We start from the raw sequence: 6,261 nt of genomic DNA, 5'->3' as shown, positions 1-6,261 counted from the left end.
GTGTGGTTAGAACACAAATAATTTCTGTCTGGGTACAGAAGCACTAGGTGTACTTGCAACACAACTGAATATAATACTAAAGTGTACAACCAATAAAAGGGGGAAGTAAAAAGTAATAAAAGGGATAAATAATAATACTGCAGCCACACCCTAAGGGTTAATATACATATACATTAGACAAAAAAAACACCTTAGTACAGTAAATTATACTACACATCAGATGTGTGAATCCAGGCAAGTGCTGTCCAGTTGCCCATTATTATCCTTTTGCTGTTGGGCCAACCAGGCCAAAGTGCTACACATTGTTGTCTATAACTAAGAAATATGAAGGAATGTGAACAAAGCACAGCACAAGAAAAGAGCAAAAAGTGGCCAAAGCATTTTCCATTTAACATGGGGGCATCCTTATTTCAGTATTTCAGGCTTGTGTGCTAAACTAGTAACAGAATCAAAGCATTTACAGTACTATTGATTGAGCTGTCTAGAGTTACTGCATGGTTCTGACAGCTCTCTAGCACTGCTTTTTAGGATGGTAACAATAAAATAGCTGTCTTTGGTAAAGCACAGTATTTCTTAAGCTTGGCAACTTAAAGATATGTGGACTTCAGTTCCCAGAATTCCACAGCCAGCATAATATAGAACAGTGATGGCGAACCTTTTGGAGACCGAGTGCCCAAACTGCAACCCAAAACCCACTTATGCATCGTCGAGTGCCGGGTGGGTGTGGCCCATTGGTGGGTGTGGTCAATTGGGTGGGCGTGGCCCATTGGGTGGGCATGGCTGTGGTGGTAATGGCAGACTGGGTGGGACTAAAAAGTTCAATCAATCAATTCCAACTTTGCAAGATCTTTTTTTTCCCCTGCAAGAAGTTGAAATTGACTGATTGAACCTTTTTTTTTTTTTTTTGCACACGGCGGCAGAGGCCTAAAGCGAAAAGGTTTTATAAAACCCAGCTGAAGGCCTAGGACCTGGGCGACGGCGCGCGTGCCCACAGAGAAGGCTCTGAGTGCCGCCTCTGGCACCCGTGCCATAGGTTCGCCACCACTGATATAGAAGAAAGGCCCTGCTCATTCTCAAAAGCCACTAACCCTACTTGCTACTGACATGGTTTTGCCTTCAATGTAATAGCAAAGCATTACTGTGCAGATGTTACCTATTGTTACTGATGCTGTCAGCTTCTGAGGAAAAACCTATTGTCTCACTCAAGGATTAGGGATGAGATGAAGGCAATGGCATGGAATCAGGTCAATTTCTCTCCCCCCCCCCCCGCCTCCCCTCCAAATAATTTTGCCATGGTATTTTGTACCATGTTTAGGTACAAGAGAGGAAATTTATCCACGCACAGACACTTCCTTCATCTATTTGTCACATGTAAGACTCTGACACCCTCTCTTCCTCATTTAAAAGCCTTATTATAGCTCGAAGCATAGCAAGCAAGCAGAATTGTAAAGGAGTCTTGTTACTCAAATCAGCCTGGGGCATCCATGGGTGGAGGGGCAGGGGGAGGGCCAAAAGGTCAAGATAGCAACTGTGGCTATGTGGTCAAAGCCCCACTCCTCTTTTACCTGTGAGACAGCCTCCCCGTGCTTGGGTGCTATGGGAGGGGTGATTTATTGTCCACTCTTCAAGGTAAACCATACTAAGAAACCCAAGCTATGAATGTTAATACATCTTTTATAAGTTTATACTAACAGAATCTTGTAAATCAAATGTGCCTCTCTCTCCTTCCCTTTATCTGCAAAACAACTAGGGAGGGTCAAGCCTGAGATGCTTTCTCAAATTGCATTTCTGCTTCAGATTCAAGTTTATTTTGTCTGACTGATGTCTTGGTTGTGGCTCTTCCTCTGGGTTTTCAAGTTTACTCTTACAGCCCATCACATTTATGCATACTTCTATTGGCCTTCCTGAAGCCCTCTAGAAATATGGTTGTGTTGTGATTCCGTGCCAGCCTGTGTTCCCAACAGCTGAGTCTGAGGAATCTGAGGAGGAGGTGGAGGAGGCATTTGAAGGGCCATCAGGGTCAGAGGGAGGCTCTGATGAATTACAGGACTCATGGCTTGACGAAGAGCCTGGGCCCTCCAGTTGTGTTCCTGATGAAGCTCAGCTGTGTGAGGGGACTGAGTCAGACTCAGACGACACACACCTGATGGACTTGCTAATTGATGCTCGCGAATGCAGGCAATTAACAAAGGTAAATCAACAGCAGTCAATGGGACAACTCCAGAGAAAACGGAGAAGGCACCGAGAGGCAACGCCTTGGAACTGCTGTATAAAAAGAGGAGGTGTGGGCAGTGCTGGTTGCTGAAGGCAACCATTTGTAAGAACTTCCAGGGATCGTGGTCTGTTTGTTTTACCGATGAATGTTTTGTTCAAACTCCTGCTCTGTCTGATTTTTTAACCAATTATCTGTTGGAAAAGTATTCTGTTGTTTTTGTTTTTGAGCAAACTTATCAGGACTGTTTTTGTAATAAAAAGGGGTTGGTTTTCCCAGCCTACTGTTAAAGAGGGGTTTGTTTTTGTGACGCAGCAAAGACGGACGTAGGCTGGGACAGAACAGGTTGCCCCAGCTTCTGAAGCCGTGCTGCACAGGTCTGATGTGTCTCCCATGGTGCATTTGCCATATGACGCTTCAGCCTTGACGACTACTGAACATATTTGATATACTCTTGAGCCAAAAGGCAGGAAGCTCTTGACACCCATTCAGCAGGCTTCACCTGGAAAAGGAAAGTAGAGAAAGCAGCTCTTTAGGTAGCCTCCAAATTTACTTCTCCTTCTCTTTTTATCTCCATCCTACACAGGTGGGCAACTGAAGTATGAGATAATTTTGGGCGGAGTTGAATAACACTGATTTCTTGCTACCAGTGAATGACTTTTAAAGTCAGTGGTCTGGGATGATAGGACATGTATTCCTTCATTGGGCTCTAGTGGCCAACTGTAGTAGGGCAAGCCCCAAACCTTGCTTCAAAAAGATTCACTGCTCACCCCAATTTGTCTGGCAAAGATCAATAACCATGGCTTTTGAGATAGAGCAAGGAAAGAGGGGTGTCGACTGCCTTCACAATAGCCAGGGACAAGTTAATGTCAGGCATTCAATGTTCTCCAATATTATAATAATAATAATAATAATAATAATAATAATAATAATAATAATAATAATAATAATAATAATAATAATAATAATAATAATAATAATAATAAAGTTGGAAGGGATCTTGGAGGTCATCTGGTCCAACCCCCTGCTTAGGCAGGAAACCCTATACCATTTCAGACAAATAGCTGTCCAGTCTCTTCTTAAAAACTTCCAGCGTTGGAGCATTCACCGCTTCTGGAGGCAGGTTATTCCATTGGTTAATTGTTCTAACTGTCAGGAAGTTTCTCCTTAGTTCTAGGTTGCTTCTCTCCTTGCTTAGTTTTCACCCGTTGCTTCTTGTCCTGCCTTCAGGCGCCTTGGAAAATAGCTTGACTCCCTCTTCTTTGTGGCAGCCCCTGAGATATTGGAACAGTGCTATCATGTCCCCCCTCGTCCTTCTCTTCATTAAACTAGACATACCCAATTCCAGCAACCGTTCCTTATATGTTTTAGCCTCCAGTCCCCTAATCATCTTTCTTTAACATATACTTATTCTTCATGTCAGGGAAAGCAGAGTATGGGAATAAGCGGGGGGGGGGGGGGAATGTGCAGACTTCAAAGTCCCCTCTCCTTGTCAAGCTGGTTTCACCCATCTCCATTCATCATTTAGGCGTGTGCACAGTCACACCTTCAAGTCAGTACTGACTCCTGGTTACTGCCTGGACAAGTCCCAGCAGGTTTCTTGACAAGATTTCACAAAGGGCCAGCGACTGCCTACTTTCCTAGGGCTGAGACAGAATTACTAGTCCAAGGTCATCTAGCTGGCTTTGTGCCTAAGATGGGCCTAGAACTCACAGTCTCCAGGTTTCTAAACTGGTGCCTTAATCACTACACCAACCTCATTTTTAGTCTTTTTAAGCCAGTCTACCTCTCATTGAAACATCATCTAGGATCCACTATCTTGGGTCAAGATCACAGCAGCTACAGGATTTGGGTGATTTTTCTTTTCGTAGGGCTAAGAATTTCAGAAATTGAAGAGATCTTCTGATGTTACCTTTACCAAAATGCCCCTTTCATAAGGGCAAAATATATTTTCAATTTGTGCAGGGAATTCCCGGCGGGGGGGGAGGGGGAGGAGGGAAGGAAGGGACTACAGCTCTGTGCCAAATCCTCTACCAACTGAAAAAGCAGTACTTTTCAGACAAAACACAAAATTGCAGGGCAAATAGAATGCCTAGGCCAGGGGTAGGCAACCTTGGCTCTTTTATGACTTGTGGACTTCAACTCCCAGAATTCCTGAGTCAGCTATGCTGACTCAGGAATTCTGGGAGTTGAAGTCCACAAGTCATAAAAGAGCCAAGGTTGCCTACCCCTGGCCTCGGTTCAAGGCCGGAGGCATTTCACTAAATGCCCATCCCAGGTTCCTGACTTCCAGTGAATACATTCCAGAGCCACTGGACACATTTAATCTTAATGGGTTTTCTATGAAGCATCGATTCTTCAAATTTTCTCTTTTGGGGGGCAACCCTTCTAAGTCTACTAACATTTCTAGGCTATATAACAGTGCTCAGCGATTTTTGATTCCAGTGGCTGAAGAAGGAGGAGGGATCAGAAGACCGCAAGAGGTAGAACAAGGAATCGAAGGAATCTGTCTGTTTATTTCACACATCTCGTTCAATCCAGGATTTTTCTTCTTCTGTAGTAGGGAGAGAGACAAGCCTGTGAGAGCCTTGAACTGTACTTAATGCAGTACATTTATACTTAATGTACTTAATAAAGTATAAATGTACTGCATTAAGTACATTTCGAAGCTCATGCCGCTGTGTTTCCACTCTTAAAATGGTTGTTAAATCATATCAATTTTTGGTAGTTAAATTGTAGACATTAAGCTGCAACAACCACTGGAGAGGGCCATGAATCTGTCAGCTGGAAAAAAAGAGATTTTGGACTATGTAGCATTGTCGTATGGATAACAACAAAACAATTTATGATGATCACATTAACAAATATCAGATTTAGAACTGAATCAGTCTACTCTAGAAGGAAGATACAGCAATTCAGAAATATAGAGGGGAATTCTGCATATTGAAATACTGTATCATTTGCTCCTCAACAAATACAATGTACTAACTCAACTGTTAGCCAAATCTCTGGAGCATCTTTTAGTTCCTTTGTACAGGTGTATTGAAATACATGGAGGAATACTCCACAAAAAACTTAGAAATTAAACTTAGTAGAAAATTCATAGACTGCATGACAGAGCTATGTACAGAGGCAAGGGAACAACTGAGCTTTCCACAATATGGTTCAGTATTTGAAATAATCAAATGAATCAATATTTTTCATTCAACAAAATTAGAATAGCAAAATCCTATGGTAGCATTCTGAGATTTCCCATGCCTTTTCTTTTATTGGGCTGCTGCCTTTAATGGGATTTCACAAAAAGAAACACTCTGCTGTGCTACTTCTATATCGCCTCTTCCCCCTCCCACCCCCAAATCTTAAAACAGGCTCTGAAATACAGTGAGCATACCAGCCCTGTTGATTTCAGCAGAAATACATTAAGCAGGTTAGACCCAATGGTCCAAATCTGTTCCATTTAAAAGTGCTCAACTCTGCTGAGTCACGCCTAGTTATTGCAAATATAAGATAGCTTTCCTACACCAATGGCTCTACACATAAAAGAAGCAGAAACAATCCAGCACTGTAGTGTCCGTTGTATGAAATTCACTGGTGCTGTTGGATTCTGAAATAAGAAACATCTCTTATATGACAGAGAGCTGTCAAGTTTTAAAATAAAACTTTTTTCCAGCACTTATTTCAACAGATAAACACCATTCTAAACTGAAAGAACCTAAGAATACCTCATAAAAAGCAATCTCTAAGAATCTGCAGATAATGACACACATTTAAAGTGCGTATTATATAAAATTATAAGCACAGCCTGTGCCTGGCACACTTAAAAAACAAATATTAAAAACCTATTTCTTGGTTATCTAATTGTAAATAGAATTGATAGATATGTGCTTAAACCAAAGTCATTTATTAGGTTTCAAAGTTCAGTTTTATAATATAATAAACACACTCTCAACACAAATCAAGTACTGCTCATCACTCCTCCTGTATAAAAACTATCTTAGTTTGCTTTTGAAACTAAGAATAGCCATTAAAAAAAACAAACAGATGCCACT

At 41.7% G+C, this 6,261-nt stretch overlaps 1 protein-coding gene across 2 annotated transcripts in view; it reads right to left on the bottom strand.

Moving 5' to 3' along the window:
• LOC107287301 (cytochrome b561 domain-containing protein 1) overlaps window positions 1-6,261 on the bottom strand; it is a 20,371-nt gene that overhangs the window by 4,714 nt on the left and 9,396 nt on the right. The gene's annotated exons all lie outside the window — the stretch shown is intronic.

The sequence above is a fragment of the Protobothrops mucrosquamatus genome, unplaced genomic scaffold (genome assembly GCF_001527695.2).
Source record: "Protobothrops mucrosquamatus isolate PMUCROS unplaced genomic scaffold, P.Mucros_1.0 scaffold_106, whole genome shotgun sequence".
NCBI classification, from domain to species: Eukaryota; Metazoa; Chordata; class Lepidosauria; order Squamata; family Viperidae; genus Protobothrops; species Protobothrops mucrosquamatus.
The sequence above is the reverse complement of the archived record's forward strand: the minus strand, read 5'-3'. Positions and strand labels throughout refer to the sequence as shown.